This window comes from Mizuhopecten yessoensis, unplaced genomic scaffold, assembly GCF_002113885.1.
Source record: "Mizuhopecten yessoensis strain PY_sf001 unplaced genomic scaffold, ASM211388v2 scaffold6505, whole genome shotgun sequence".
NCBI lineage: Eukaryota > Metazoa > Mollusca > Bivalvia > Pectinida > Pectinidae > Mizuhopecten > Mizuhopecten yessoensis.
Window position 1 is genome coordinate 493,477 of NW_018406583.1, and position 12,780 is coordinate 506,256.

The 12,780-nt window shown below is 37.1% G+C and overlaps 1 protein-coding gene across 2 annotated transcripts in view; it reads left to right on the top strand.

Moving 5' to 3' along the window:
• The window catches only part of LOC110452245 (protein Wnt-11b-2-like), a 69,900-nt gene that overhangs the window by 38,153 nt on the left and 18,967 nt on the right, over positions 1-12,780 (top strand). The gene's annotated exons all lie outside the window — the stretch shown is intronic.

Genomic DNA, 12,780 nt, shown 5'->3' on the forward strand with positions numbered 1-12,780 from the left:
CCAATACTTTAATATAAACATTACTGCCATATATTGAAAAAAACTTTAGCCATAAAATATAAAATCCTCAATGACTTGTCACATAAATTTATTGCATAATTAAGACAAAACACTCGTTACCTTAAATTATTGTAAAAACAAGACACAACGTCAATTGCTTAAATTTTTTATTTATTTTATTGCAATGGTGCAATCTCGTGACAGGGAGTTATTATATAAACAGTCAAAACCGCAACGGCTTAATACATAAATTTCGTATATAATAATGCATAACCGCGATAAAGGAAATCACGGTATAAACAATGTAAAATCCAATGGTTTGTTATGATGCAGGTAATATATTATCAAGGGAAAATCTAGAAGGTGGTTTTTACTAAATACATAAAAATATGAAACATAGTTTTTGCGGTGTCGGTGCAAACCTCTTTTTGATATTTAGTATTAGTTCTTGTAATGGTCATTTTGAATCAGTGGAAAAACATGTATGTTTGTTTAATTTTACTAGTTATGGAATTATCAAACTGATTTATTTAAAATCTAACTCAGAATGTGAGAATAGAACTAATAAATAGTGCTATAGTTTGTTCCTCATCGTCACGATCCACTTGAAGAAAGGAATCATTTCCTGAGGTGCCTCCCTCAAAATAAACAGAATTTCACAGACTAATGGCACACCGACTTGCCACTTATCAGATACAATAACATTATGTGCCGTCCTACAGTAAGAATCATGTGGTCTGGGTGGGTCGCACGTGCGATTTAAAACCAGCAGCAGGACGCTGTAGTTCTAAATCCACGGTAGAACGTGGTAGTAGTAAACACGATATTCCATGATAGTACTGAACTCACGGTAGATGTGATAGTCGTGAACACGATATTCCATGATAGTACTAAACCCATGGTAGGACGTGGTAGTACTGAACTCACGGTAGAATGTGATAGTAGTAAACACGATATTCCATTATAGTACTGAACTCACGGTAGAATGTGATAGTCGTGAACACGAAATTCAATGGTAGTACTAAACCCATGGTAGAACGTGGTAGTACTGAACTCACGGTAGAATGTGATAGTAGTAAACACGATATTCAATTATAGTACTGAACTCACGGTAGAATGTGGTAGTAGTGAACACGATATTCCATGATAGTACTGAACTCCCGGTAGAATGTGGTAGTAGTGAACACGATATTCCATGATAGTACTGAACTCCCGGTAGAATGTGGTAGTAGTGAACACGATATTCCATGATAGTACTGAACTCACGGTAGAATGTGGTAGTAGTGAACACGATATTCCATGATAGTACTAAACCCATGGTAGGACGTGGTAGTAGTGAACTCGATATCCTATGATTGTACTAAACCCATGGTAGGGCATGGTAGTAGTAAACTCGATATCCTATGATTGTACTAAACCCGCGGTAGGACGTGGTAGTAGTGAACACGATATTCAATGATAGTACTAAACCCATGGTAGGACGTGGTAGTAGTGAACACGATATTAAATGATTGTACTAAACCCATGATAGGACGTGGTAGTAGTGAACACGATATCCTATGATAGTACTAAACCCATGGTAGGACGTGGTAGTAGCAAACTCGATATCCTATAATAGTACTAAACCCACGTTAGAACATGGTAGTAGTGAACTAGATATCCTATGATTGTACTAAACCCATGGTAGGGCATGGTAGTAGTGAACTAGATATCCTATGATTGTACTAAACCCATGGTAGGGCATGGTAGTAGTGAACTCGATATCCGATGATTGTACTAAACCCACGGTAGGACGTGGAAGTAGTGAACTAGATATTCAATGATAGTACTAAACCCATGGTAGGACGTGGTAGTAGTGAACTCGATATCCTATGATTGTACTAAACCCACGGTAGGACGTGGTAGTAGTGAACTAGATATTCAATGATAGTACTAAACCCATGGTAGGACGTGGTAGTAGTGAACTCGATATCCTATAATAGTACTAAACCCACGTTAGAACATGGTAGTAGTGAACTCGATATCCTATAATAGTACTAAACCCAAGGTAGGACGTGGTAGTAATGAACTCAATATCCTAGGATAATACTAAACCCGCGATATCAGTACCAGTGTTACCAGTGACCCCCAATCTTATCACTGTAATTAGGCTACTATCGGACCTGTCAATAGTGAGCTCATTAACCTTGTATCGCATTTAAACACACAAAGATGTAAGAAACGAAGATCTTACCGTAATGTCGACAAAACCGTTAATTCAATTCAAAGTCGACAAAACTAAGGCAAAAAGATATCCAAATTAAAGACTGACACGGAGACCCCTGAAGAAGTAAAATGAAAATAAGACCAGGTGTTCCTGAAGGGCGAGCGTCTTCTGTTTCATTGACGACTCATGTCATGAAAAATAAATATAAATCAACTCAAAGGAATGGCATGTCCTCAAAGTTATAGTCGGGATAGTGGCAGCGAAACAAGAAAGGTACACTAATCAGTATTTTCAAAAGTAAAATAAGGCAGTACGCGGTAACACACACACTACTATGCCCTTGTATCTTACTTTGCCCTCAACAGGATAGTTTTATTTTGTATTATTTTTAATTTTATGTGTTTTCCTATAATAACTTTACCAAAATGGATTTTCAATGCTACACATTTTTTTTTCACTGTAAAATAGAGGGACTTAGACATTTTTTTTTCTTATCTGTAGTTTCTTGCTTGATTCAGTGTCAGTTGCCGAATGACTCCATATCTGTGAGAGGTACGAGTGAATGTTACTGTTATAGTCAGTAGGTGATGAGAACTAGCCCGACATATGTCGCGCATAGTACACGTCCCGGGCTAAACGGCCTCAAAATCTCACACCGAACATAAAACAGAATAAAAACACATAACCTTAGGCACACATCATGCAAATAAAAATCATACTTTACGTCTTCAAAAAGAAACGAAAAGTTGGCGCACAACAGCTGCACAGGCTGGGACCGTACATCATTCCCCAAGCCTTTATATCGCGGCACGCGTACGTCTGTCCATGCAGCTTATCTCTCCAGCTCAAACGTACCAACTATGCAATATGTCGGTATTAAACACATCTTCATGTTGTAGTATCGCACTAGCCACTCGATCGTCAGTCGTTACAAACCGCTTGCTCCTGATGTGGTTAATGTTTCCAGAGTACGTAGGGGTCCTGGAAAGAACTGCCGTGTTTTCACGCTGTCTACTTCATGTGAAGTCAGTACTCATTAAGACTATGCCTTTATGAAACCCTGGATATCGATAACAGGCCATGCTTTTCTGTCATTGAAACTGGTAGTATTTATATAACACTTCTACTTAAAATAAACCATTTGAAAAAAATAAACTTGTCACCTGTTTCTCTGTATTTCAGCACAAGCGGAGTTTATTATTGTTTAAACTTAAAATAACTATTATCATGCTATTCAATTTTTTAGTCGAAAATTAATATTTGTCACTTTGTAGCTTTGTTTACAGTATGGTCTTTTTCGGCTTTATTTGATTTGAGAGTAAAGTCTATGTTCCATAAACATGGTTCCCGTTACATGTTAAGTTGGCAATTCCATTTTCTACATTTTTTTCAATTGGTTCGAGCTTTTAATTTGTCAAATATGTTAGCAATTCGCACAATATCCCGGCGAGTTGCTGTAAATGATATATACAAGTACGGTAACAGATGAATATTACATCTGGTTATAGAGTCAGGGAGGGGTTAATACAAAAATAAGAGCTTATTTTAACACGGGGATTCTTCGTTAAATATATTAGCATACAAGGAGTTGCAGGAAAACAACTAAAAACACATCACTCGCAGAAATAAAATTATACGTATATTATTTAATATTTTTGGTATTCTCGATGGAAATCATTAGACTGTTTTTGACCTGTGGAGTCTTTCATTGACTGTTCTCTGACCAACATATTTTCAGTTTAATATTTTAAATAAAAAAGATTGATTTATCAAATACATTGTACCTGATTGTGTCTGCAATTGTGTTGGTGACGTACCACATTTTTGGATTCTTTGATTGGATAGGAATACTTGTCCTTCAAGAGTATCTGATTTAATATGCAGTTTATTTGTGTTAAGTTCAAGTTGTCTTCCATTTTGTTTCGGTATCTTTCCGATGCTTTTATTGTGTTTCGTTTATTATTTAACTTACAGTTTTATTTTATATATCTTACTATACTATTTTCAAAGCATATGGACTTTCTTCATATGAAATCCCTCCAAAAAGGTGTCGATGAATCTACATTCTTTGTTCTTGAATTAATCGATTTTTTTATTAATACAATATGTTTTCATATATTTTTAAATGATGGCTGGTCTGCAGTTCTGCAGTGGGGTAACTAACCTGCTTATTACTGCTATAGGAGACATGAATGGGGCTACCTCTTCATGCTTGCTTTTGTCTGTTTCCTTTACTCACTGTAGAACCCCCCTGTTCTACTCATTGCCAAACTCACTACTCTATCATAATAGTTAACATACCGCTCCACTTAAAACCAGTCATCAGATACCCTATAAGGCCTACGTTGTGACGACGTCACACAATAAATACCTCAGTGGGTGAAATATGTATTTATGTCGAAATTGAGTCCTAATTTTCCCATTCACGCCGTGATCGCTGTGGTATATATATATTACCTACAGCAAACATTGCATAATGATGTCGGTTAGCAATTTCCTTACATAAAATAAAGGGTTACTGTAAAATTGCTAGTTTTCGTAGGGTTTTTAATTTCGTTGTTTATGTGGCTAATCTTCATCCACGAGTCCACGAAGTAATTTAAGTTTGATATAAGGCGATTCTCCGTTTGAGTGGGTACTCGTTATCCACGAAATCCTGTACCAAATTGTGGCCAAACAGAAACATATTATTTCACGGTTTTTCTTCAAGATTTTATCAACTATTGTCTTCTTCCAATTGTAATAACTTGAAAGACTGGATGGATCAAACCCTTATAACGTGTTCATTATAACGCGTTAAAAGATTTCTGTAGGAATGAACGGCACAGTAAAGGCACTTATTTTGGCCCAATTTTTCACTATAAACTTAAACAAAAATGACATCTGGTTCAACGTAAACATTTTTATTTCAATTAAAGACAGCAGCAGCCATAACGAGTCGAGAGATAATGAATGCATATAATTAAAGTGTTCACCAATACTTATAATAGCGAAAATCAATTTATGTTTTATTGCCAATAAAACAGAAACTGCAGTGCATCAAACCCCAATGCGCTTCCTGTCCAGCAAAACGCGTATATTACCAGGGTTGTATAGTATACTGGTGTATATTGTATCAGTGCTGGACTTAATACATAGATGTCGGCGGCGATGTGTACTTTATGGAAAAACATTTTTATTTGTTTTTAAGGAAATTTATTAATAGTTTAAAATACCGCATTTCGGCTTAGCTTTGATGTACATGCCCAATAAATCAGCTTTAGTGTATATAACCCTCTTCTTTATACCACCAAATATTTCTTCAGACAAAGCAAAAACGATTGTATATTCTCATCAAAGTCAAGACCAACCCATGTGTTTAACATAGCAACATTTACTTCAGTACGATTCTGGTTAACACCACCTATATTATGAATCAAGGAAGTTCCAAGACTTCTTAACATACCGCCACGTGATATTGTGCGTCAATACTCGTTTAACGGCATGCAACACATTTTGATATAAAACAGATCGTATTGAATTTTAATGAATTAAACAGAACAAATCAGAGTCAATTTGAAATGCCACACGAGAAATATTCAGTCGCGGACGATTTTCTTGACTACATAATTAAATTATTTAATAAAACCTTCTTATAACACTTTTTCTACATCTTGTAAGCTGTATAACATTGTACATGAATTAAGAGGTTTTTGGTAAACGGAAGTACGTTGCAGTCACTCAACAAAATTTGACCATTCCAACTTGATTTGACTTCCATGTACTTGCAGCTAACTTAGGAAACATCGATGAATTTTATATAGAAAAACTGCTATGCGGTGCTACAAAATGCTGACTTTGTTTGGATATCTGTATCTATCTAACTGAGTCAAGTTCAAATGAGGCTCATCCATACGTTATACACCAGTCAATGTAGTTTTAGCAGTGTTCAAATGCTAACCACAACTATGGTTGTGGTTCCTTCATATAATGTCTTTCTTTTTAATCAGCCATTATAACCGTGGCGCCTTCCGTTGTACATCTTGCTAGCCCTTTCTAAAAATAATATCCTTGGGTGAAGTGTCATGCCGTTGTGTTCAAGATGCGACTCTAAGTGGTCCCGTTGCCATTGGAAATCCTCATCATCCGACTTTCGTTGTAAGGAAGATATAACACGAAAAAAATAAAATTCTCCACCGCTCTGACAAGTGTTATCGTGTTCAATATGTAAACCCGCATGTCATTCGTGTGACCTTGAAGTGATGCCAAGGTGAGATTGTGTCGCAGTAATTGCTGTTGAGTCGGCGGGATATTTTGGTGCGTTTGAGTCTATTGTTGGAGTAGACGCATCCTACAAGTGTTCTGTGGGAGCAGGGTTCCACCAACAGGTGTTTTGGAGAAACCTGTTTACACTGACGCTACCAATATGTACGCTAACACCTAATCTATTTAGAAATTTGCTCGGCACTAAAAATGTCATTTACGCTAGAGTTATCGCGTAGTGTAATATCCCCTTACAGAACTCTCGTAAAGCTCTGACATTCCTCGCATACATCATGCAATTGTTTCATTTGACCTCTGAAAAAGAGGAACACAGTTGACTTTGGTGTTGAGACTACTCCTTGTTACCCAATATGATTGCTAGCTTTTGTTCTTGCTTTGATCCGTTACACGTAACTAACGTTCAATTCACGACACCATCCACTGAGGCGCTAACATGGCTGTAAATAAGGAGAATCATGTCTACCAGCAGGACCCCTAGCCCATAATAACTTAACTTTATCGCCGTATCAAATATGTGATACCATCTCGGCCGTTACCTATGTAACTGTTAACATACAAACTAGCTCAGCCTTGATCAGATCAAGTATTACGTAATTCCACTTACGTGTTACCTGTTTAGCAACACAACGTTTGTGGTTGTCTTCTACATGCTTTGGATGTTACATGTACTCCCCACATACCATTCTAGCGAACAACTGACACAGAACGTTTGCAAAACTGAACAATATATAACAGTCTACCGATTTTTCTTACGACGTACATACATATTGTTTATTTTTGTAAAAGAAACAAAAAAAGAAAAAAAAAAATTCTTGAAAAAACAAAAATGTGACAAAAAATCTCGGGTAACCTTCCAACGATTTTCTTCTATTACCTGCTATTGTATTAATATGCTTTCAAAAATGCTCATGTAATAGTATGCGTCTGGTGACTGCCTATCTACCGACCCGTGAGGGAGGCTGTTTGTAACCCGTGAATGAAACCTGCTATCGATACCTGTAGCCGATGTTGGAAATTATAGTAGGGTGCTACTACATGAACGCTACACACCTGATACAGGGCTGTCATCGTCCGCGGATAACACGCAGAACTGTGTGTAGCGTACAATGTATGAAGGGTCAGCCGCGGATGTATTTGATCCGGAGACACCCATTACATAATGCTAATGCCGATTGCTGAAACAGATAAGTTTTGTACATATCGCTACAACGCAATACTGGCAGGCATGATTGAGTAGCACAAGGGTTGAGGTTGGACGACCCAGCTCTCGTCAAGGTCTCGAACGCTACGAGTTTATATTGCTATCTCGAGTTTTGTCATATGATCTCCGTGAGGTCTCGTTATGAGCGCTAGTCGGAGGGCATGCATGAGTTGCTCCACTATCAGCAGTTCTCTGATCTTACTTATTTCGAGGATAATAAAATAATCTCTCGTTGCGTCAGATAGTCTTGCATATTATGAGTGAGACTCTGTAGTCATTTTAAAGCCATCAGATGATTTAAACCACCAATTACATGGTATCAAAGAGTTACCAATTAGTCCGTCTGATGCAGAGGGAGATTGATGGTTGCTCGACTAGACCTGTCAAAGTGGTTACACCTAACCAAGCGGTTAACCTACCTTGAATGGTTTTGTTTCAGTGATAAAGACTGAAGATAGATTCTTTAGTCTGTTCATGTCAGTAACATGGTGTAAGAGAACATGCACTATAAGACAAATGTCAATTTCTAATAATTTCACAACATAACATCTTGTACGGCATATTGTGATAAACTTCAGAGAAATTGGATTGCTTTATTTTAGAAGACATGCATCAATTCCATTGCTGATGCTTTTTTTTATATGAATTTGTGTTTTGTTTTTTGAATTTATATCCACCGTTGGTTAGCCTGTTGTAAGAATAATGAGACCGGATGGGATATTAATACTTGTGTCGAGATATTGTCATTGAGATAACCTTTTCAAGGAGTCCTTGAGAAGCGCCTTCATCTGTGGGTGCCGTCTTTTATGCATGCAGCAATAACAGATGTGTGAATCCGTAAATAAACAAAATAAAAATGCTTTTAGTTATGCATCCCGTGTTTTCTAAAAGTATAACCATTGAAGGCTAAGTAAAATTTGAAGCTGTAAACGGGTCAACCAATTGGAAGCGTTGGCAGCAATCTTGAATCCCAATTATAAGTCAATAGCCCTGAAGTATTCCTCATAGACCGACCGACCGACCGACAGACAGACAGACATTCTTTAGTTCCTCGTAGGTCGAGCTTATTACGGAACAAAATAATTAAAACATGTACACTCACACTATTTTTTGCATTTCATGAATTGTTTTGTCATATGTAAAACTCTCACAAAACCAATCAAGGGTCACATTAAAGAACCCTATCTTATGATAAGGGTCTTACCAAAAGTCCATAGAGAGACACCATCGAAAAGTTTTCAAGAGAAATAAGGAAGAGATAAAGATATGTCCTGTGTTTTAATGACCGCAGCAGTTTAGTTTTGGTGTTTCTGTCTCTTCGAAAGAGCAAAAAAGAAAACAATGCAACGGGTCCCATATCAATCGGCTTTTGCAATTGTGAATACAACAGGTCAATTCTTCTCGAATCTTTAAGGGTTTACACGTGAGGTAAACAGGAAAGTTGATAATACGACACTCAAGTTAAAAGCGTGAAACATATGATGTACGTTAACAGGAGACACCACAATGCATGTCCCAGATTACTTGTGTATGAAAAACAGGTAATTTAAAAATGGGTTGACGTTTGTGTTGATGCTTAGCACTCTAAAATAAATAAATTTATTAAAGATACATTTTAACACAGTGTGGTGATATGTTTCACAAGGCTTATAAAGATAAATCATCTATTTAAACATAGGGTAATCTTTTTCATAACAGTCATTTCGTTAAGTAGCATGACCCAGGATTAGTTGGTGGAATTTCGTTTTAAAGTGGTTAAATAGCCGGATCTCATTTCTACCTGATGGCTTCAATACTTCGTCGGTGCAGGACTTCCTCTCTGCAATGCCAACACAAACCACCCTAACGCCAAGCCACAATTACTTTTGGATGGGTACATCTTTTAAACTAAGTTAGGAATCTTTATTGTTTAGAAGAATTCTCAGATGACGTGTTTTGGACAACGATTGCCTCTAATTTGTCCTATGAATGTCTTTTAGCTTGGCATTGTTCTTATGTCGGATGCCATATTTTACTTTCTACCGGAAATGAATGGACGGCACGGTGAGTAACTTACATATGGCGTATGATAGGAATTCCGTGAGATGAAGACGTTTTGATGTTCGACAGTTTGGAGCTTCAGTCGTTAGTTTCCCATTATGTAACTATAAACCTGTACCTGCTATCGCTGACAGCAATCGTTTTATGTGGCAATAACCAAACTAAGCTTCCAAATGTAATTACTTCCAAGCTACAGAAAACCAATACAAACAGGCGATGCTCTTTCTTCTCTTTACAATATATAAACCTTAATCCTGAAAATAAAAATGTTAATTGTATATATAAAAAAACCTGCCTCAAATGCATTTACTTAATGATTATATACAGAGCAGTAACATTTCATTGAAGTTTGAAATATTTTATATCTAAACTGTTAAATTCTATTATGTAGGATAGACGAGCGCCAACCTACATACCTGGGATAGCATGCCTTCTCCGAGGGCGAACGGTCATTTCTAAATCAAACACACACAAGATAACATTAAGCAAATAACTTGATGTCTTGACAGGAATATTCATTTTGTGTTTGAAAAATGGAAACAATATTATTCCTGCGTTGCAATATAAATGCAACGTGAACTAATCAAATCCTAGCGTTGGTGCGGATCTATTGTTGACGTCACGTGACACTGATCTCTTCTCGTGACCTTGGTTCTGACCTTTTCCGTCTGTGAATGCTAACAGTGGAATGCCTCCTTACAAAGGCGATATTGAATAAGCTGTTATGATCGGTCATCACCGTTAATGATCTAATAACTAGCAATATGACACCAGGTGTAGCGATATCCTGAACATACGGCGGAGAACATTGCAAACAGACCTGTGAGTAGTTTAGGTGAAGACGGGCGCTAGATTATACATATTTATTTAACGAGGATTAGGAAACAACTTATACTAATCTCTCTGTAGGCCGTCTCGAAGAGTGTGTCAGTTATCTGGATGTTTGTCACAAAAGAAATAGTTAGCATGCACGAATCACTCATCATTCCAAAACACTAGGTCATTGCTGTATCCGTTATTGAAATATGTGTTGAAATTGGTTAAGTGTAGCGTTGTGAATAAGCCTGTTTAACTAGTTGTACTCCATATTTCCTGTTACTAGTGTTGTTTCCTCGCTCCTGTTGTCGTCTTTTCATTTTGACTTCTTTTTCTGGTATTTTCGTTTTGTATTGAAACTGTTGTATTTTTGACATTTTGAGTGGAGATGTGGTAGAGTCATCCTTTTGTGTTGACGCTGTCGTTTTATCTGGCGCTGTTGTCGTTTTGTTCTATTGTGTTGACGCTGTGGAGTAATGTGATAATTTGTTCCTGTTTTGCTTTGTCCTGACATCTTTGTCCTACAGTGTAGCTTTCAGCTCATCTAAATATAAAGTTGCATCCCGTTGACCAATCAAATTCTTAGTCAGGGTTTTTTACATGAAGGAATATCATGCTGGGGAAATCATACGGTTCTCATCCAGGCTTACCTGCGACATTTCAGTATCTACCTCCCACCTGTCTGAGGAAGATATACTGACAGGTACACATATGATGAAGTAAACATAGAGAACAGCCGTTGACCAATTACAGGGTTCATGATGTTTTCCCTTCTCTTTTATGGTCCTAGGTCATTTCTTTTCTTTCTGTGTTGATTACAGCTGTGAATTGTTTTCTTATTTTTTCATACCTACACTTTAGTTTTTAAAACGCAATGAGGGTTTGCACAAACAGATTTTATTAGGAGGCACGGTATTCTTGTGGTAGAACGCCGGGTTCGTGAACGAAGGGTTGCGGGTTCGAGTCACGGCACGGCACTGTATTGTAACTTTGAGCAGGATGCTTTACTCCGCTTGTTCCATTCTACTCAGCTGTAAACGAGTACGTTGTTGGGCAGTGCTAGAATTGTTGAATGCTAGCTGTGAGCGCCGAAATGACAGCACCGGCTGTATGCTCCCCAGGGAGTTGAGAAAGGTATTGGCTGGTTGCAAATGCTATATAACCACAGATAATAAATTTTCGAACCGCTCTGAGACGACCTACGAACTAGGTTGTGATACAGCGGTATATAAGAACCTCGAATTATTATTATCATTATACTTATTTGTGATGTCTACATTGATGTCAAAAATATATCATAGTTTTGCAGTCAGACTTAAAGGTCAAATATGCTTCATTTAAAGATCATATTCCTTTCGCTTTGAATGTTTTCGTACGGTTACAAATTTAATGGATGTTTAATTAAAGCAATGAGTACATCTTAACAAAACTGCAAAATACTATTTAGATCGATTTGAGAGAAACAATCATTAATGCCCAGCTCTGGCGTTAATTCATTGTTGCTGATCTGTATTTTCGGGACATTTTCATAGTAGAATATCTGGTAAGATATTGGCTGTCATGTGTTTTAATTGTATGCAGACTAAGTACTTTGCTTTGCTGCTTCTGCTTAAGCACTATACATCCATGCTATATTAGGCTTTAGTTGCAAATTAGACAATATATTCTGTTCAACTGAAAACAAGAATGAATTGATTTCGTTGAAAATAGGTTACTATGAGATAATTCAGCGTTAAAAAACTAATCACGATATAAAAATCGTTTGTGTACATTTGTAAAAGGGATAGGCCTGAAGCTATCGGCGTACATGCAACAGTGAATTTAATTGACTAGACAGTTTTTACACTGTTTATAAAGAAGGTTATCGTCGCATTGTTAGACCATTAACCCATAGACAAGAAGCAAATCACAGCGCATATAAAACGAACATGTTTAATATGCATTTCTATCAGAGGCACGTGGATGGGCGGGTATCACAAAAGTTGACGGTATCTCCACGACTGATAAGCGGTATACAGTTACTCTGGGCCAGCAGCGATTTCTTTAAATTAATATCGATAGACAGGTTTTTAAATTCGTGTAGTTGTATGCGCCAATGCTATCGTTCGTGTAAGAATGTTTTCTGCGTATTCTATCTGATATGGACTCCCTGGCACTTGGCGTAATGTGTCGTTGACGTCTTAAACATTCTACCTAGATTTTGTTTTGTTTATGTTTGCGGTTTTTTTTTTTTACATTTTAAGTTGCACTATTT